Raw genomic sequence first — 21,113 nt, 5'->3', positions numbered from 1 at the left:
TAGTCAGAATGGCTATTATTAAAAACTCAAAAAATAAAAGATGCTGGAGAGGTTGCAGAGAAAAGAGAATGCTTATAAACTGCTGGTGGGAATGTAAGTTAGTTCAACCGCTGTGGAAAATGGTTTGGTGATTTCTCAAAGAACTTAAAATAGAACTACCATTCAACTCAGGGATCCCATTATTCAGTATAAGCCCCTAAAAATATAAATCGCTCTACCATAAAGATGCATGCACACATATGTTCACTGAAGCACTATTCACAATAGCAAAGACATGGAATCAATGCAAATGTCCATCAATGATAGACTAGATAAAGAAAATGTCGTGTATACACATCATGGAATACTATGCAGCCATAAAAAGAACAAGATGATGTCCTTTGTAGCAACATGGATGGAGCTGGAGCCCATCATGCTAAATGAACTAATGGAAAAACAGAAAACCAAATACCTCATGTTCTTACTAATAAGTGAGAACTAAACATTGAGTACATATGGACACAAAGAAGGGAATAACAGATACCTGGGTACTGTGCTTATTACCAGGGTGATGAAATAATCTGTATGCCAAATTCCTGTGGCATGCAATTTACCTATATAACAAACCTGCACATGTATTTCTGAACCTAAATAAAAGTTACTTTTTAAGGAAATAAAATTAAATCCTTACAGTTTAAAAACATATATATTATATATATAATGCTTCATGAATTTGCATGTCATCCTTGCAAAGGGGCAATGCTATTCTTCTCTGTATCATTCCAATTTTAGTATACGTGCTGCCAAAGTGAGCATAAGACTATTAAGGTGAGGTTATTAGGTCATGGGGATCTTCCCTTATGAATGGATTAATGCTGGTATTGGGGAACTGGATTAGTTATTGCAGGAATGGGTTCCTGACAAAAGGATGGTGATATGATTTGGCTCTGTGTCCCCACTCAAATCTCATGTTGAATTGTAATTCCCAATGTTGGGGGAGGGACCTGGTGGAAGATGGTTGGATCATGGCAGAGGATTTCCCCTTGGCTGTTCTCATGTTGGTGAGTGAGTTCTCATGAAATATGATGGTTTAAAAGTGTGTGTGGCACTTCCCGTCTCACTCACTCTGTCTCCTGCTGCCGTGCGAAGACGTGCTTGTTTCTCCTTCACCCTTCTGCCACGATTGTAAGTTTCCAGAGGCCTCCCCAGACATGCCTCCTGTTCAGCCTGCAGAACCAGAGCCAATTAAATCTCTTTTCTCCATAAATTACCCAGTCTCCAATCTTTATAGCAATGTGACAATGAACTAATACAGATGGATTTGGTTATCTCTTCCTCTGGATAGGTTGGTTCCTTCCAACCCTTCCTCCTTCTGCCATGGGATGATTCCAAAAGAAAGCCATGATCTGATGTGCCCCCTTTGTCTTGGACTTTTCATCCCCAGAACTATAAGCCAAATAAATTATTTACCTTTATAAATTTTTAAAAAGATTGGTGAAAGAAATTTTTAAAATAACTGAATAAATTGAAAAACACTCCTTGTTCATGGATTGTAAGACTTAATATTGCTTAAATGACAATATTCCCCAACTTGATCTACAGATTAAATGCAATTCCTATCAAAATTCACTTTCTGTAGAGACTGACAACATGCACTGGCATAAATATAAAAATATAAATCAATGGAATAGAATTTATGGTCCAGAAATAAGCCTATACATTTATAGTCGACTAATTTTTGATAGGGGTGCCACAATAATTCAATGGGGAAAGGATAGTCTTTCAACAGTTGGTTTAGGACAACTACATGTGAACATGTGACTAAACTTAGACACCTACCTCACACCATATATAAAATTAACTCAAAATAGATCAAAGATCTAATGTAAAAGCTAAAACTATAAAACTCTAGGACAAAAAAATACAGGAATAAATCTTTGTAACCTTGGATTAAGCAACAGTTTCTTAGATATGACACCTAAAGTAACCAAAGAAAGAAAAAGATAAATTGGACTTAATCAAAATTAAAAACTTTTATGCTGCAAAATTTTACCATCATGAGAGTAAAAGGACAACCCAAAGAATAAAAGAAAGTATTTACAAGTCATATATCTGATAAAGGTCTGGTATCCAAAATATGAAAAGAACTCTAACCAACCAACAATAAAAAGACAAATAACCTCATTTGAAAATGGGTTTCCCAAAGAAGATATACAAGTGGCCAATAACCATTATTCTTGAGTCATTCCTATTCAACGAATGTTTAAGGTAAATGTTTAATAACCAGCTCTTTAAAAGGTTCCCTGATTTGTAGTGACTGTCAATTTCTGTGGTGTAAATACTCTCACGTGGTTGATTTCAAGCTAGCAACATGGCACCACTGGATGTGGAGTTGGAAAGAGAGGCTTGCAAACAATTTTTGTGAGCCAGTGCAAGCTGGCTCCAACACTTCACTTCTTATAATAATTTAAAATTTCATTTTGGTTATATGAACTCTTCCCATGTTTGGTGATTTTTCATTCAGGAGCATTCATGCTCTATTAGCTAACTAATCTTACTTGCTTTGTGTGACTAGTCCTTACTTCCTAGTAGCATTTTGCCACTGAAAGATAGTGAAGTTGGCTTTGCAAGTCCAGATTATGAACTGAGTGGGGAATAGTGAGCAGTGTACTCTGTAAGCCTTTCATGTCACTTCAGGTCTCTCACTTCACATCAGGTCCACCTGAAGTGATGACTCAATGCATGTTAATAAGCAGGAATCTCCACTGAACAAACTCATTTTGCATTCACTATTCATAGCAATAGAAATTCTAGTAATGTAAGTGGAATATAGCAGAAATTTATAAGTGAACTTTCAAAATTGTTTGTTATTAACTTTGACACAACTGCAAATTGGTATTCAAGTTAATGGCAAAGACCAAACAAAACCAAACCAAAAAATAGCACATACAATCTTCAAGTGCACTTTCAGTTGTATCCAATTCAACTTTAACTTTACTCTGTCATTTTCTATTGTGTCTTGATATGAAAATAATTAGATTTCCCCCTTTCATGAGCTTTTTTCTCGTTTGTTAAAAGCATTTAAAAAAAATTTTTTTAACAGTATGTCTTATATTATCTTGCCATCCTATATTTTGATTATACTTTTGATGAAAATATGATAACTTTAGGGCTGTTCACAAATCTTCAGTCACTCCTCATTCCTGCCCATTTCTTTCCATTGCCTTGCACCCTTTGCAGGTAGGTATGGCCTTAGGATTTGCTTTGGTCAGTGAAATTCTGAGCAGAAATACACATCACTTAGATCAAGGCTTTAAGAAACATCACAGAATGCCCTGTGTTTCCTTTTTCTCTACAGTGGCTTTAGAAGTTTCTATCAGTGGGATCCCAAAGTGTCTTTGATGAGCAGAGCTTTAGTGGTCCATTTGCATCAGAATTGAGGTATAAGTGAGAAGTAAATTTTTGTTGGCCTAAGCCATTGAGATAGGGTGAGGAGTGAGGGGGAAGGTTATTCTTGCAGCACAATCTAGCCCCGTCTAACAAGCACAATAATTAAATCTTGTTCAAATGTTTGATAAGATAATGCCCACAATAGATTTGTTTCATAGGTATGAATAAATTCAAAGGTATGAAACGCACAGGAATGGTATGAGAACTATGCATATTCTTTTTCATTCTTAGCCCAAATATCTTGGCATTTATTTTACATTGTATTTATCCAGAGTATTCTCCCTGTTAGTATTACCTTAACAATATACCTGTACACTGAAAAAATAAATTTCTGTTCTAGCCTCAGGAAGAGATTAGGGAGGGTATCTAATAACTTTAGAGAGAATTTCATGTGATAAATGAAAGCGAGAGTACAGACAAGAACAAATTTTCGAAGTTTTATCTAAAATTCTCTTCCTTCTTTATTCCATTGGTTGAAATCACATATGTGTTTTATATATGCATGTATGTATGATAGATATTAGATCTTTAACTTAGATTTAGTCCCTAATATATTCTAGTATTGTTTTTTTAGCTACATCCATTTTGATGAGCTACAGTTTCTCAAAAATATTTAGATAGAAGTATTTCTTATCCCAAAGTCCAAAAAGTTTACTAATAATATCGTAAAGTACGACTAGATTATTATCAACAATTGATTTGAGTATGTTAAGACTTATAGAAATATTATGCGTTTAAAACTTTACCAGGCCGGCCGGGCGCGGTGGCTCAAGCCTGTAATCCCAGCACTTTGGGAGGCCGAGACGGGCGGATCACTAGGTCAGGAGATCGAGACCATCCTGGCTAACACGGTGAAACCCCGTCTCTACTAAAAAATACAAAAAACTAGCCGGGCGAGGTGGCGGGCGCCTGTAGTCCCAGCTACTCAGGAGGCTGAGACAGGAGAATGGCCCGAACCCGGGAGGCGGAGCTTGCAGTGAGCTGAGATCCGGCCACTGCACTCCAGCCTGGGCGACAGAGCAAAAAACTTTACCAGGCCATGCATAATGATTACACTAGGTCCACACAATTTTCAATTTTATATGGATTAGAAGACCCTATTTTATTTTATTTTATTTTTTATTTCTATTTTTTTTTTTTTAGACCAAGGCTCATTCTGTCACCCAGGCTGGACACAATCTTGTCTCACTGCAACCTCCGCCTCCAGGGTTCAAGCAATTCTCCTTCCTCAGCCTCCCAAGTAGCTGAGATTACAGCCATGTACCACCACGCCCAGCTAATTTTTGTATCTTTAGTAGAAACGTGGTTTCACCATGTTGGCCAGGATGTTCTCCAACTCCTGACCTCATGTGATCCACCCGCCTCGGCCTCCCAAAGTGCTGGGATTACAGGCGTGAGCCATCGCGCCCAGCCAACATACCCAATTATACAGACATCAGCTACTTATATAATAATCAGTTTAATCGTGGTAATTCGAAACTATGAAATAATTATATCATAAACCCTTAGCCATTTAAGTTTTGTAGGCGGAAATGCCATTCATTCCACAGTAAGTGCACTATTATAAAAAAAAAAAAGAAAGAAAGAAAGAAACACAAAGTTGCTTTTTTTTTTTTTTTTTTTTTTCTTTTTTGAGACAGAGTCTCGCTCTGTCGCCCAGGCTGGAGTGCAATAGCAAGGTCTCAGCTCCCGGCAACCTCTGCCTTTTTGGCTCAGGTGATTCTCGTGCCTCAGCCTCCTGTGAGTAGCTGGGATTACAGGCTCTCGCCATCACACCCGGCTAATTTTTTGTGTGTTTTTAGTAGAGACGGGGTTTCATCATGAGGTCAGGCTGGTCTTCAAACTCCTGACCTCAAGCGTTCCACCCGCCTCAGCATTCCAAAGTGCTGGGATTACAGGTGTGAGCCACCACGCCCGGCCTACACAAGGTTACTTTTTAAAGACAAAAGTAAACAAAAAATTAGTTTTAAAATTTCCGAACTCAGATTTTTTTTTTTTTTTTTGGTCCTAAAACAAAACTAACCAGCAAAACGCTCAGTCGCCAACCTTTTATAAATCCAAAGTCACCACCAGAGGGAGCAATTCACCTGGTTTATCTCTGATTTCGCGCCTATAATTTCTTAAGTAAGGCCTAGGGGACAGTAGTTTTTAGACACCTTACGCTCAGATCTCAATATTCAAAAATTTTACCCTTGGAATACCTTCCACACCAAAATAATTTAAGCCTAAAAGAATTTCCTTTTTCTTCTTTTTTAAACAGCAGTTGGAGTTTGCAAGGAGCTCTTCCCACAGAAACCCAAGGTTGCATTCCTGCCCACCTGAATCTTGGTGGACATACAGGGTTTATGATCTGGGGAAGCCCCAAGGATGTGAGATTCCTCTGTAAATGGGTAGTAGGACTTGTTCTGATTCCGTTAGAATTAGCAGGCTGGTATAACAGAAAACTGCAGTAAAAGTGGTTTAAGCAAAAGAGTAGTTTGTTACCTCTCACTTAAAAGTTCAGTGATAGGCTCCTCAGGGCTGGCATCGCACCATCAGGGACTTTGGCTCCTTCTGTTTGTTCCACCGTCTCAGTTCATGACTTCCAAAATGACTGCTGGAGCTCCAGTCATCACATTTGCGTTCCAGCAACAAGAAAGTTTTCTCCTCGCCGCTTCCTTAGCTTCAGTGGGTCTTCACCTCCTCTCTGGAAGTGACAGGGCTTGTTCCCCCTACCTTAGTGGTTTGATGCTTTTGTTTAATAGAGGATAAGAGCCTATTTTTCCACTCTCTTTCTCCATGTTTTCACCACTGAGGGACCATCTCTCATTGCTCACTCCACCTTCAGTCTTTCTCATGAGCACCTGGTGGAGGTCCCCAGGAAAGAGATTAAAAGTGACTGTGATCACTCCTTTTGTGTCCTAGGATCCCAGAAGTACTATACAGTCATGCTAGCCTGCACCTGACCTTTAACAATTTGTTAAAGCCTTAGCTGAATTGTTCTTACCCACTCGTTTGGTATTCCACATCTCTTCCACTTTTCTGTGAGACAGGTGAGCTGGTGCTCACATCCCAACTCTCTTTGGAGTGGCCTTGGATTCTAGATGATTTGGGTGCCTTGCAACTGCAGCTCTCTAATAGGGTCAGGAAAAGCTATGGCTTTGCAGTTTACCTGGCTTTGTCTTCCTGTGCGAATGGGAGCTGCAATCATTTGAGCTTCCTACATCTGGGACATAAACTGAACTTCAGAGGTAGTATGTGATGATGTAGTGGCTGAGAATTTTCCAGAGGTTTGAAAAGTCATTAAGCCACAAATATAGATCATCATAAACCAAGCAATATAAGCATAAAACAAAAATCCTCATGGTGGCATATTGTGGAGAAGCTGTAGAATACAAACCAAAAAGGAAGCAGCCAATCATGTATGAAGAAATTTAAATAGCAGACTTGTCAACTGAAACAACACAAGCCAGAAGGTGATGATATCATATCACCAAAATGCTTAGGAAAAATCACTGTTAAACTAAAATTGTATACCTGGCAAAACTCTGAATAGTGAGAGTTGTATTAGGGTTAGGTTCATCTATAAAGAACAGAAAAACTCCAAATAACAGGGCTTAGAACTGCTTCAAGTAAAAATCCAGAGGTGTGTTGTTTAGGAATGAATGGGGTCCATGCTCCATGAAGTTCTCAGGGCCTCAGGTTTCCTCCAGCTCAAGATGTGGTTCTTCCCCCCCGCCACCCCAGTTTTTACAGCTTTATTTAAATACAAAACGTGCACATGAACTGTTTACTCATTGTCTTCGCTGCACAGCTTGGCATTGGGGTTGGTGACTCTGATGGCCAGCTGGGCAGCTCTTTGCACGATGGCTTTGCGGTTCTTGGAGGAAACACTGTGAGCAATCTCAGCACAGAAAGATTTGTTGCACATCAGCAGCACTTCCAGCTCCTTGACGTTGTGCACCAGGAACTTCCGGAAGCCACTGGGCAGCATGTGCTTTGTTTTTTTGTTGCTCCCGTAACCAATGTTGGGCATCAAGATCTGGCCCTTGAACCTTCTACGAACCCTATTGTCAGTACCTCCGGGTTTCCACCAGTTATGCTTAATTTTGACATATCAGTCAGACTGGTGCCATATGAACCTCTTGCTTCTCTTTTTGATGATCTTGGTCTTCACAAGGGGCCTGAGGGCGGCCATGATGCCGAGGAAGAGATGGTTGCCACCTCCATAGGCAGCACTGAGGAAGCGAGAGGGGCAAGATGTGGTTCTTCCACTAATGATCCAAGGCAATGTTCACAATTTAAATATGCCTTTTCTTTTAGGAAAAACAGTAGTCATAGAAGATGAAAGTAATTCTTTCTTGGTAAAATAAAAATTTGGCCTATGTCAGCAATGTGACATGTTTTATGAAATGCTGTTCATCTGAGGAATCCACATCTCAGGAAGCCATGCCTCAAAGTCTAGAAGAATGACCAAGCCTTAAATTTACATCCAGTGGTGGTGGGAGTAGGACCAGGGCCTCTTCTCTCTTTTTTCCTTTAGACGGTAGGACACCTGAAAGAATATCAAAGCAGTTGTCTACTGGTCTTCCCAGGCTTGGAGACACTGCTTCACTCATCATCAGTTACTTCCATCCTTCTAGAGCGTGCACTAAGAATTCCCCTCAATATGCTCCTAATTGTTTTGCTCCGTGTTTCACAGCTGTCCAAGCAAGTCATGCTCAGAGACCATTTGATTTCAGAAGCTTCTACTGCTCCCAGGACTGAGGACTGACTACCCAGGACTTTCCAGAGCCCCCACCACCAAATCCATTCTGAGTTAAGGGTTAGGAATACTCTGAGACATTGTTGTGATTGGCCTTCTCAGAGAGATCTCTGAATTGTCACCAGGCACCCTGAGGACACAGGAGAGAGTGACCAGAGTATTGATCACTGGCCATAGAAAGACAAATTTCCTCTTATTGTCCTTGTTCACGGACCCCTGGGCTGAAAGAAAAGGACAGAGACAGAGCAGGAAAGAGGAAGATCAGGAAGCAGGAACAGAGTCAGAGGAAAACTGCAGGCTTGATGGGAAGGGGCAGGCTATGGGGCCTCTGGAGTTATTGATTTTTCAGCTTGGTCAACTTTTACTTGTTAGGATGCAGTGACAATTTTCAAGCTCCTTACATGCCAGACTGGGAGCTGGAAATCCTATTTTTTTACATGCATTTAACTTTAATCAAGTTACCATAACACCTCACTGACTCCAAAATAAGTTTCTATCTCAGCATGGCGTTCTTTCTCCATGGACTGACCCACCCAGCACTCAACCTTATGACTTCTTATGCTCTTCTAAGAAAATAGCATGGGACCTACAAAACAGTAAAAAACTGTCAAGATTTTGGAAAATGCTCTATCCATTCCAGCCTTGCAGCCTCAAACATGCAAAGGTCGGTCACACATGTTTGTTCTGTTGTGTGATTCAACTCTACATGTAGAAATGGAAATGGAAGAAAATATGACAGGAGAAAAACCAAAGGACATAAGCAGTATTATATGTTCCTAAATGAAGCTGAGATTTTTGTGTGTGTGCACGAATGTGCCTTCGTGTATAGCTCACAGGTGTGCATGTGCATTTGTGTACCTATGTGTGCGTGTGTGTGGGGGTGAGCGTGTGTGTGTATATGTGTGTCTGAATATTCTTACCCTCAATGCTCCAAACATAATATTGATTAAAGTCCACAGTGAGTGGGCTGAGTTTGTGGGGTCCTCTGTGAAACAGAAGGAATAAAACCATTCTCAACGAGAGAGGGATGTATGTGAGCTCCCCAAGAACATGCTGGAGGTCCTGGGGCAGCAGGTTGGTAATCTCCAGGGTTCTTGACAACAACAGACCAGGGAAGCCAATAAAGGATCTGTCAGTGGTCTCCAGGACCTGCAGGCAGTGCCTCTGACAGGCTGTGCTCTCTGGTCACTGGGAAGACGGACCCTTAAGAAGGTCACAGCCATCCTAGAGGCTCAGCTCCGCCTCGGTGAGTGTCCCACAAAGTCAAGCCACCTTCGCAGGATAGAATATGAGCTCTCCAGGCCAACTTCCAAGACCCTTGGACTCTCCTTTTCTCAGGCACCTCCAGTCCCAGGAGGGGTGGGGGGAAGCAGCAGAACCCAGTATTCTGGCCTGGGAGTCACATGGCCTCTAGAGGGCTCACCAGAGCAGAGCAGTTTAGCCAAAGTCAGCTTCCCATTCCCTTCAGGATCAGTTTGCCTATTGAGAAATGTTTCTGGGAAACGTATTTGCCAAGTGGAATGGTTTCATACAAAATACTATGGGTATAGCTCTTCTAAAGATTTTTTCAAATCCTTGGGTATCTTTTTCTGTTGGATATAATTTTAAGGAGTGCCCACAGATAAATTTTGAACTAGTTTATACTTATTTTTCTACTTACACTAAGTACTTATCCAACTTTTAGTATAACATATGCAAGTTATCAGACTTAATTAACCCTTGTTGAGTGGTCTAGCCTTTTTTTGGGTTAAAACAATTATTTTCTGGGCCAGGTACAGTGACTCATACCTGTATCCCAGCACTTTGGGAGGCCGAGGCTGGAGGATCACTTGAGCTCAGGAATTTGAGGCCAGCCTGGGCAACATAAGGAGACTCCATCTACAAAAAAAAAAAAAAAAAAATTAAAATTAGTCAAGCATGGTGACACATGCCTGTAGTCCCAGCTACTCAGGAGGCTGAGGTGGGAGGATCAGCTGAACCCAGAAAGTCAAGGCTGCAGCAAGTTGTGATTGTGCCACTGCACTCCAGCCTGGGCAACAAAGCAAGACCCTGTCTCAAAAAAATATATTATTTTCTGTATGACATGGCTGTATTAAAAATAAATGAATAAAATGAGGAAAGAAATATATAGATTCATTTACACTTCTACTATAGTATTCATGACACCTAAATCACAGTGCTATTGCTGTGGTGTCCCTCACTTGCATTTATAATCCAACTCAGCCTCTTATGAGCTCCCTGAGTTGAGTGATTTACAAAGCTTCTCTAAGTCTCCATTTCTCAGCTGTAAATGTTTAGTGGCTCCCTCATCGGGTGTTTTGAAGATTAAATGAACTAACCCTTTCAAAGCACTTACAGCAGAGCCTGGTACACACTAAATAAATACTCAATTAATTCCAGTTTAGGAAATACTTATTACCTACTGCTATACATCAAGCACTGTTCTAGGACTGGGGATATGAGAATACAAGGTAAACAAAGTCCCTGTCCTCATAAAGCTTCCATTCTCATGGAGGGATGGAGACAAAAAAGTGAGCCATACATCACATGGGGACAACTGCTACAGAGGGAAAGGGTGGTGGAGAAAGAGAAGGTGCACAGGGTTTGTGCTACAGCAACTTAGATAAGCTGGTACTGCATTTCTGAGGACCCACTTCCCTCTATGGCTCTGTATTGGGTTTGCAAGAGAAACTTGCATGAGATTTGGAAGGCAGAGGTGAAGCGGCAGGTGTGATGTTCTGAAGGTTGGTGTAGGTGCAAGGGTCTGTCAGGCGCATTGTTGCTCAACTTACCTTGCTGACATGGGCAGCACCTGCCTGTAGCTCCTCCTACTCAGCCTCCCTGAGTCCTGCGCAGCACATGTGCAGCTTTGCAGCCAAGAATCAGAAAAGACAGAAATGAAGGCAGAGAGGCAGAGCCACAAGGTGCTCACAAATACCTATTTTCTTCTCTTCCTAGACATTCAGGTAGACCCCATCTTAGCCCATGCAGTGAAGGCAGAAGTGATGGGCACTGTTCCAGACCTGTTCCAGACCTGGCCTATAAACACTCCCATGTGCCATACTTCCTCTTTTCTCATCCACTCCTGGAGGCAAAGAACTCTGAAGACCTGGAGGACAGCAGAGCCACAGGACAGAAAGCCTGGGCCCCTGAATGGTCCTGCGGAGTCACCACTCATTAGATGAGTAAGAAATCAACGTTTACTGTCTGAGATTTGGAACTATACTGTTAAAGGAGCTAAGATTATCCTAGTTAAGATAGGTAGAAATCAAATAAATAGAGAAATATATGTGTGAAAGAGAGAAGAGGGAGTGAAGAAGAAACAAAATAAAATACTGCTCTTGGAAAAAAAAAAAAGAACAAGATATACAAACCTGTAGCAAGACTAATCGAGAGAAAAGTTTAAAAGTGCAAAGAGAAAACAAAGAGAACAGGTCAGGCACATTGGCTCACGCCTGTAATCCCAGCACTTTGGGAGGACGAGGTGGGTGGATCACTTGAGGTCAGAAATTTGAGATCAGCCTGGCCAACATGGTGAAACCCTGTATCTACTAAAAACACAAAAAATCAGGCAGGTGTGGTGACACACGCCTGCAATCCCAGCTACTCAGAGGCTGAAGTGGGAGAATCGCTTGAACCCAGGAGACAGAGGAGGTTGCAGTGAGCCAAGATCGCGCCACTGCACTCCAGCCTGGGTGACAGAGCAAGACTCTGTCTCAAAAGAAAAAAAGAAAAGAGAACAAATGAGAAATACCCGGACATCCAAAAGAGATTTTCACAATAATAATATTGTGAATAATCGTACACTAATATATTGAATAACTTAAAATGGATACATTTCTGGGAAGATATAAAATATTAAAATTGGTGTTGAGATTAAAAGCTTGATTAAAGCAACAACAATTCAAAAATCAATATCCAATCATATAACCATCTCAGGCACTAGAGAGGTGAGGGGAGGGCAACTTCAGGCACAGAAGAATTTTCAAGGTATAGATATTTCTTAATTCATACAATATATTCCAGGAAATAGAAAAGAGGGGGAAAGCTGCTCATATAATTTCTGTGGCTAGAACAATATTGATACCAAAACCACATGAGGACCAAATGAGAATAATGGGTGATCAGCCCATTTTATTTATGATCATAGATTCTGTAATCTAAGATCAACATTCAGATTCTCAGGTAAAGATGGCAGATGGAACATACACCTTTATTTCTGTTCCCTCCTAAAATTCACAAAAATGAGCATAAAGAAATGCAGGAAACATAGGAATGATGGAAACTAGAAGGTAAAATAGCAAGAAAATTTGGGGAGCTGAAAAAAATATATAAGTAAGTGGGCAATGACTTAGAAGTGAGAAAACAGAACCTTTCATCAGAGTTGAGGAAGGCAGAAGTTAAATCTTATTTACACAACAGTATCGCCAAGATGGCTGAGAAAGTGGGGGTGGTTTAGGGGAGTCCAATTAAGAAGAAATACTATAAAGTTGTTTAAGAATAAACAAGGAACCCAGATCCCCTTGCCACTTTCTGCAGATGAGCGACCTTGACCGACCTTGGCAGACAACTGGGAATGAATGCCTTAGAGAGGTTGCAAAGAAGGGTGGGCTTCTGGGTGTGGTAGGGAAGGGGTGGGCAATAGGTATAGGTGAGGATGGTGACAACGTCCTGAAAACCAAGGGATTATGAGAAGAACATGTACCAGAAGCTGAGAAACACCCCAGCCCTCTTCTCCTATTTGGATTCCAGAAAGTTGGCAGCCAGATCTTCTTCCTCCAGACAAGAGATGGGGTGAGTCTTTCCTGGGGATCCTGAGCAACCCAAGAGAGAAGGCTGAATGATATTGACAAGGCACTTCCTTAAGCAAATGGCCAAGGAGTCATCCTCCTGTGAAGCTCCCAGGGCACCAGCCCCACTGTGGGCTCACAGCATATCCAATTATCTTTAGAATTTTGTTACCAGGCCTGAGAAAAAGTTCTCAAGTGAAAGAGAGAAAGAAGAAACTAAACAGAGAATAGTGAAGGCAACCGGGAAGAAACAGAGACCACCCAATGAACCATAAATAAAAAGAGAAAACTTTTTTTCCAAGGGCTGTTTCCAAAACAACCCTTGGAAACTTAAAAATACATATGATAGCAGGAATTAAAACTTCAATGGAATGATTGAAATATAAAATTGAGGAAATCTCCCCAGAAAATAAAGTAAAAGAGAAGGAGAGATGCAGAGGGAGGGGGAGAGGGAGGCAGAGAGAGAATGAGAACAACAGAGAAATGGGAGAGAAAAAGAAAAAAAGAAAAAGACAACTGTCCAGGAGGTGAATGCTTGAATAAAAGGAGTTTTAGAAAGAGAGAACATAGAAAACAGAGAGGGGAAAATCATGCATGAACTAATTCAATAAATTTTCCTGTGAATTTCTAGATTGAAAATGCCACTCACTGTGAGGAGCAAATGGATGGAAATAGACAAACTCCAAGGCTCATCCCTGAGACATTCCAGGACACGGGGAACAAAAAGAAAATGTTGATAAAGTGAAGACAACAGATCACATACTACCATAGTTATCATAATTGCTCCTGACTTTTCAACAACAATGGGATCAAGAAGGTAACAGAGCAATGCCTTTGAAATCCTGAGGACAAATTGTTTCCAACTCAGAATTTTATATCAGTCAAACTGTCATGGTAAAACACTCATTTTTAAATATAAAAATCGTCCAAATGTATTTTCCATTCCCCCTTTCTCCTGTAGTTACTCAAGGATGGGTTCCACCAGTATAAAGGAGTAAACAAAGACCCAAGAACCAGGAAAATGGTGTAGGAGAGACAAAGAGAAGCCCCAGAATCATGGGGAAGAGACAGCTGTGCACCAACTGGTGGAGGCAGTGCATCCATACAGGGCAACAGAAGGCCACAGGCATGACGTTTTAGAAAGATGCTCAACAAAACACTTGCTGAGAAAAAAAAACAAAACAAAACTTAGAACTGCTGGTTCCAAAACATGTGCTTTTGCTTGTTTTTCTTGTTCTGACTTTTAATTCATTACATCACTGCTCTCCGAGAAAAGGCTATCAATTATTCCCCTCCAACAATGCATAAGAATGACCTTTTCCCTGCTTCTCCAGGACAGAATATAATTATCATTTATTTTAATCTTTTTTGAACTGTTAAAAAAGATAAACTGAGGCACAGTAAAATTTTAAAGAGTTTTGGTGGGTTTTTTGTTTTTTCAAGCATCAACAGTTTATGAACTGAGCAGCTCCAAACCAGAAATAGTTTGGGAGCTCCAGTGAAGAACACAAAGAGGAGACTTTTATAAGACAGACACAGAAGTAAAGCAAAGTATTTAATTGGTTACAGTTACACAATTGCCTTTTTTGGTCTATCAGGTTGAAAGGTCCCTTGTTATCTAAGTTTGTATAAGTAGTAACTTCTGATTGGTTGAGCTTAAGTTGTGCTTTTTTTTCTTAAAATATAGGCATTCACAAGAAATAGCTCAAGTTAAGTTTGTTTATGTTTGCAAATCAAGCAAGGTTTAGGTCACTTACAAATTGTAACTGCTTTTGTCCTCTCTGGGATTCTTCAGGTCTGGTCTCCATTTTAATTTACCTTAACAATCCCCCCGCTTTTGGTCACCCTCTCAGCAAGCTAAGAAGGTGATAGCATTCCTGTCGGTTACCACTAGTGAAATAGTTCCAGTACTGTTATCCTCAACAGTTGTATTGAGATATAAGGTTACATGGCATGATTACCCGCATCATGGGCTTCAGTGGTAGGGTTGTTGAGTTCTTCAAGTTAATTAATGATGATGGCAGTCATTTGATGTGTGAGTGCCTTCCAGAAAGCAGTGAAATCCTTGACAGGATAAGATATACTAGGATGGTAAACAAAATGCCTATAAAGAGAATAATAGCCAAGGATTTTTAAATTCCCTGGAACAGAGATTCCCAGGAGCCAATATTTCACCAATAAAATAAATCAGTGGAGGAGGCGACACCTGTCTGATAAAAGACATATTTGTTCCTTAAGATCCTTTAAATTGGGCTCAACAATTTCAAATTTATTAATAGAAACAATATTTTTTTTTACAAATAAGAGCCTCCTTGTTAAGTTGCTAAGATATCAAGGACTTCTATTTTGGAGTACTACTGAGGTTAAATTGTTTATTTCAGATTGTATTGCTTGAAGGGAATTCAAGGTAGAATTCCATGAAAACAAAAGAAAGAAAAAGGTTAATATGAGGAACAAATTACGATCTTAGTCTTTAAGTCCAGAAAGCAGCCAGTCAAGATTTCTAAATTTGAGTGTGAAGCATTTTTGGTGGTGGAATGAGGATGGCAATTGCAACCTGATGGATTTTCCTGGCTTGCAGTTTGAATGTCTCTGGTAATGTCATCAGGTGTTCCAGTGAATTCTCCAAGTGACCTACATAGCAGCAGGCATGAAAATTTTCCATACATGGGCTGCTGTAGTAATTTTTCTGAATTTGAAGTCATCCAATTTCAGCTGGCAGGACTTTGGAAACAGGCAGTTTTAGTTTCTAATGACTCTAGAAAATTTTAGGATTCAGTCCAATTCACAAGGACATAACAAAGACCAGAATTGATGATGGGTGCTATAGTTTTCTACTGAAATACAATCTTTTTTATGGTCATTCCAAATTTTTCCAAAAATAATCATGGTTAACTCTTCTTTTTGTGCAAAATCAGTAGTCTTATTAAACTTGATCTCATTATTTACATAAGTGTAACAAGAAAAGTGATTCTATGTATGCATATTTTTAAAATACATCATTTTAGTCAAAGTTTTGGTAATATCCAAGGGGCTTTATTGACTTTGTATAAGTCAGTTTTAGTTATTTGTTCATTTTATTATTTGTTTTTATTATTTGGTAACAAGGAGTCTCAGATTAGACCTTTAAAAACCTCTCTAGGCTAAGAGGCTAAGTCAAGGACTTACCCAATTGTGTCTTGTTATAAGAAAAGATTCTTATTGAACCTATGCAAACATGTATATTGCCATGAAAATAAGAATATTCAATAAATGCTTCCAAACTATGGGGTGATCAGGTAGGGAGAAAAAAATGTTTTCATTTACAAAAGTATATTTTACCAAATTGTTTTAAGTTATAGAAAAAAGTTTTCCTAAATCTAGAAAGCAAGACATTAAAGAACCAGTAAAGTTTCAAATGAAAAGTTATAACAATTATAATTATTCTCATCAGTTAATTTAGTCTCACATAATTAATTTTTGTTTTGCTTGATCTTGGGTTAGCAGATTTATAATACATTGCTTTTCCATTAGAGGTCTGGAAATTCTTACCTAGCCTTATAGTATGATCTTAAAGTTATCAGAAACCTGTACTCATCAGCCTTTGTCATGAATCTCACAATTCTGTGTCATGCAACTGACAAAGGAATTTCGTTGCTTTGGTAACATACAACATTTTAACATAATAATTAAAATTATGGATGATAACATTATACTAGTACATATCAGATTTCTAAGAATTTTACAGAATTTCTGGAACACTCATCAATAACAAACATAACTTAAAGAAGGTTTAGCATCACCCATTGTTGCAGGAAGTCAGGGACTCTGAATGGAGGGACCAGCTGGAGCCATGGCAGAGGAACATAAATTGTGAAGATTTCATGGACATTTATCAGTTCCCAAATAATACTCTTATAATTTCTTACACCTGTCTTACTTTAATCTCTTAATCCTGTTATCTTTGTAAGCTAGGATGTACATTACCTCAGGACCACTATAATTGTGTTAACTGTACAAATTGATTGTAAAACATGTGTGTTTGAACAATATGAAATCAGTGCACCTTGAAAAAGAACAGAATAACAGCGATTTTCAGGGAACAAGGGAAAACAACCATAAGGTCTGACTGCTTGCGGGGTCCAGCAAAATAGAGCCATATTTTCCTGCTTGCAGAGAGCCTATAAACGGACATGCAAGTAGGAGAGATATTGCTAAATTCTTTTCCTAGCAAGGAATATTAATATTAAGACCCTGGGAAAGGAATTCATTCCTGAGGGGAGGTCTATAAACAGTCGCTCTGGGAATGTCTGTTCTATGTGGTTGAGATAAGGACTGAGATATGCCCTGGTCTCCTGCAGTACCCTCAGGCTTACTAGGGTGGGAAAAACCCCACCCTAGTAAATTTGAGGTCAGACCGGTTCTCTGCTCTCAAACCCTGTTTTCTGTTGTTTAAGATGTTTATCAAGACAACATGTGCACTGCTGAACACAGACCCTTATCAGTAATTCTGCTTTTGCCCTTTGCCTTGTGATCTTTGCTTTGCCCTTTGCCTTGTGATCTTTGTTGGACCCTTATCAGGAGTTTCTGATTTTGCCCTTGTCCTCTTTCCTCAGAAGCATGTGATCTTTGTTCTCCTTTTTGCCTTTTGAAGCATGTGATCTTTGTGACCTATTCTCTGATTTTACAGCCCCTCCCCTTTTGAAATCCTTAATAAAAACTTGTGGTTTTGCAGGTCAGGTGGGCATCATGGTCCTACCAATATGTTACATCACTCCCAGCCACCCAGCTGTAAAATTCCTCTCTTTGTGCTCTTCCTCTTTATTTCTCAGCCGGTCAACACTTATGTAAAATAGAAAAAGCCTACGATGAAATATTGGGGGTGGGTTCTCCCAATAACCCATTATTTGGCATTGCTTCTCATGCAATTTAATATATCAAATAAGCCTCATTAGTTTAACATGTCTCTTTTTATAGGAAGAGAAGATAAATTCTTTTGAGATATTCCAGGGACCCTTTTGGACACTCCCAAAGTTGGTTTGAGGTCAAAAAGACCTATATACCCTCTAGGGGTAAGGTTGTGTCTATGCCAGTGTGTGGCATATGGTGATGTTCAGCTAGCGTGAGCCTGAATTAATTACCACACATAGGAACCACAGTAAAGTGTTCCCAGGCCATCTACCCCCAACCAACGTCCCCACTTATTACTGCAACCTCTTACACACTTCTATAACATGCTCCAAAAAGTACACACAACAGTAATCCCCCAAATGCCAAATACCACATTATTTAACGTTGAACAGTCTTGTTAGTTCATGAGTTCGTGTGCAGCACACGTGGTATTGCACACAAATTACATTTCCCTTCTACAGTGTAACAACCATGGAGTGTGATGTAAATAACCATGGAATACTGAGTTAAAGCTAAAATTTTATCTAAATTAGACCTGAGTTTGTCGTGCCCCCAGGTGCCTGACAGAACTACACAGTGAGAAATCCAGAACTCTTTCCAATGGGGAACGGCAGAGGCGCCACAGCCAGGGACCCTCCACTCTCTCTTGCACTCACTGCACCTTGACCGTCTTCTTTGGTGTTTGCAAACGTTTGTCATAGTGGATTTTTTTAATCAGATCGTGAATTTTGGGCAAACTTTCTACAGTTCGTGGGAATAAATGTTTGAATGGTTTGAGTTCAGACTGTGAGACAAATCTGCATTTTCCATTTTAAAGAGGTTATACATGAGCTATCAGATAGAGAGATGGGATCGAATTTCAATTATATGGAAATAAGGTAGAAAAGAAGGGACCTCAGGCAAAAGAGTAAAAGCACGTTTGTGACTTAAGAGTTTACAGTAGCTGGCCACAGGAGTATCTGACCCTGGAATTCCCAAACTTCTCTGCACCTTAGAATTACCTGAGGAATATTTTTTAAAATGCCAAAGCCCAGGCCACACCCGGATCAATTAAATTAGGCACACTGAGGTGGCATCAGGCATCTGCATTTCTGAAGCTCCCTAGATGATCCCAGCGTGCAGAGGAGTCTGAGAATGACTAATCTAATTTTCACAATATGCTTGTGAAGCGGTTGCCACTATCCCCTTTGATTCCCTTAAGGTTCTCCCCAGTGAATTTGTGGCATCAGGAGCCCAGGTCGCCCAGCCCAGCGCTCCTTCTACTGCACGTGCCGCTGTCCTGGAGGACAGGAAGCAGAACCAGGGTGCTGCGTGCGTAGCACTTCAGAGGGGCTCTAAGGGTGCACCGCCAAGTTGAGCCGTCTAATTACGCTCCGGGGTGATGGACAGGCTGCCCCTGCCCCCTGCTGGCCAAAGGCTGCTATTGCCGCCAGCGTGCACACGCGTGCACTCATCTTCAGCCACCTGTTGTTTCTGATTCTTCCCTGCCTCTTCTCTGCAGTGTCGCCAGAACACCTTCCCACACTCTATTCTCTTGCCCTCCTGACTTACTCTTTGCTGTGTGACAGGGGAGTCCTCCCTTACCAGCAGACGATGAAGGTGGAGTCCACGTTTCTCGGCCTCCACGAATAGCCAGTCTCAGACCCCGCAAGGCTGCAGGCAGTACTGTGTAAGTGGGCCTTCAGTCCTGTGGGAAGCCCAGGTTGAATCCCCAGGAATAGAAACTCCAGAGGAAGGTCCTCAATCAGTCCGTGGTCCCCAATCCTGAGAAGGGTTGCCTCTTCCAGGTGGAGCCTGGTGCTCATTGCTATGCGGGAACAGGGCTCTGGGAGGAGTCCAGGAAATGTGAAACCGGAAGTCGCTGTCAGGGAATGGAGTAGTCTGTGGCCCGGTTAGAGGAAACAGCCCTGGGAAGTCCCAATTGCTTCCAGAATCTATTCTGTTTACTCTTCCGGGGAATACCTGTACCTTCTTTCCTTGGACCCAAGACTTAGGACATAAGAAGAATCTGGAAGAAGCTGAGCCCACAAGGGTCCCAGGAGGGCATTCTGCCTGCCCACTGACCGTCTCAGCATGCTACACGCTCGAGGGAACTCAGATTCCGTGTCTGTAAAATGCGGATTCTCTCCCACGAAATCTCTGAGGTGAATAGCTCTGGATAAGTCAGTGACCTTCTTTTAGATTTTGTTTGTTTGTTTGTTTGTTTGTTTGTTTGTTTGTTTCCCCCTTAGGTCTTCCTGCCTGGGGCCCTCTGCCCTGGGTCTCCTGCAGAGGTTCCCACCAGCTCAGGAAAACACTTAAGAGTGGGTGTCTCAGAGCTCAATGGGCCTGAGTTCCTTTCCCAATACCTCCTACCACTCCCTGGACACACACACTTGCACATACATGCACACATATGTGTGCATCAAGCTAATCAGAGTGGGGCCTTGATTGAGTCAGAGCTCTTTGCCCTCCACACGCTCTCTACAGTGTAGCACTAATTCTGTGTCCTCCAGGGTCCTCCGGGGTCAGGGCCAGGTGCAGCAGGTGCAACCCACATTGCAGGTGAAACTGTGGGTGGAGGAGCCTGGTGGGGGCTCTTGCTGTCATCTAAGTGGAAGGAGATGAAGATCAGGCAGAGGAGGCAGAAAAAGATCTGGAGGGTTTGGTGACAAAGGAAAAGATCTAAAGGGTCTGTGACAATGGATTTGAAAGCTGTTTGTCACTTTCAAGTTCTACACAAATTTGGGACAGACATATGATTCTAGAACCATTGTCTCAAATTTCATATCTGTCAAAATTTTACAATATTCTACAAGAGGCAAATGCAATTACCTTGCATCTTTAAGTTTAGAATTTTTCTTTCTATTTTTTTCCATTTTGATCATTTTTAGGTTTGAGCCCCAGCTGAGGTCCAAGAGGAGCAGGTGGACAGGGGGCAGGGAGCTGGAAGAATACTCAAGAGACAGCAGATAGATGAGACATGGCTTTCTTCAGCAGCTCACTCACACTGTCGGTGCTGCATTTATGCACCTCACAAACAATAGTGGCTCCAAGCCAGGCGATGAGCCTCTCCATGTTATGGCTACATAGCTGTGTTTACATTATACACAGGACTGTGTGCCTGTGCTACAATCCCGCTGAGTCATACAGGATGTAGCCTATGCCTACGTGGCTGCAGCTCAGCCATGTTCCTTACAATCATCATAAGGGTTTAAAGCACTGTTTGGGGAAACCCAGGCAATCTTTTTTTTTTTTTTTTTTTCAGACAAAATCTCACT

At 41.0% G+C, this 21,113-nt stretch overlaps 1 protein-coding gene, 1 non-coding gene and 1 pseudogene across 3 annotated transcripts in view; all 3 read right to left on the bottom strand.

The window, feature by feature from the left end:
* Positions 1 to 19,653, bottom strand: part of LOC105489633 (triggering receptor expressed on myeloid cells 1) — a 46,899-nt gene extending 27,246 nt beyond the window's left edge. Inside the window, exons 1-3 of one of the 2 annotated variants that reach the window (XM_011754600.3) lie at positions 19,438 to 19,653; positions 9,962 to 10,051; positions 1,105 to 1,206 (exon numbers count right to left, since the gene is read on the bottom strand). The gene's annotated coding sequence lies outside the window, so the exon portion shown is untranslated. The remainder of the gene's footprint in view (positions 1 to 1,104; positions 1,207 to 9,961; positions 10,052 to 19,437) is intronic. The other variant, XM_011754599.3, reaches the window with a different exon arrangement.
* On the bottom strand, positions 689 to 795 carry LOC112428008 (U6 spliceosomal RNA). The gene has a single exon (XR_003019838.1). It is a non-coding gene; the product is annotated as a U6 spliceosomal RNA (small nuclear RNA).
* On the bottom strand, positions 7,199 to 7,873 carry LOC105489631 (large ribosomal subunit protein eL32-like; annotated as a pseudogene).
* Positions 19,654 to 21,113: the final 1,460 nt, after the last annotated feature.

Source organism: Macaca nemestrina, chromosome 5, assembly GCF_043159975.1.
Source record: "Macaca nemestrina isolate mMacNem1 chromosome 5, mMacNem.hap1, whole genome shotgun sequence".
NCBI lineage: Eukaryota > Metazoa > Chordata > Mammalia > Primates > Cercopithecidae > Macaca > Macaca nemestrina.
Note: the sequence above shows the minus strand (reverse complement) of the source record. Positions and strands in the feature narration are given on the sequence as shown.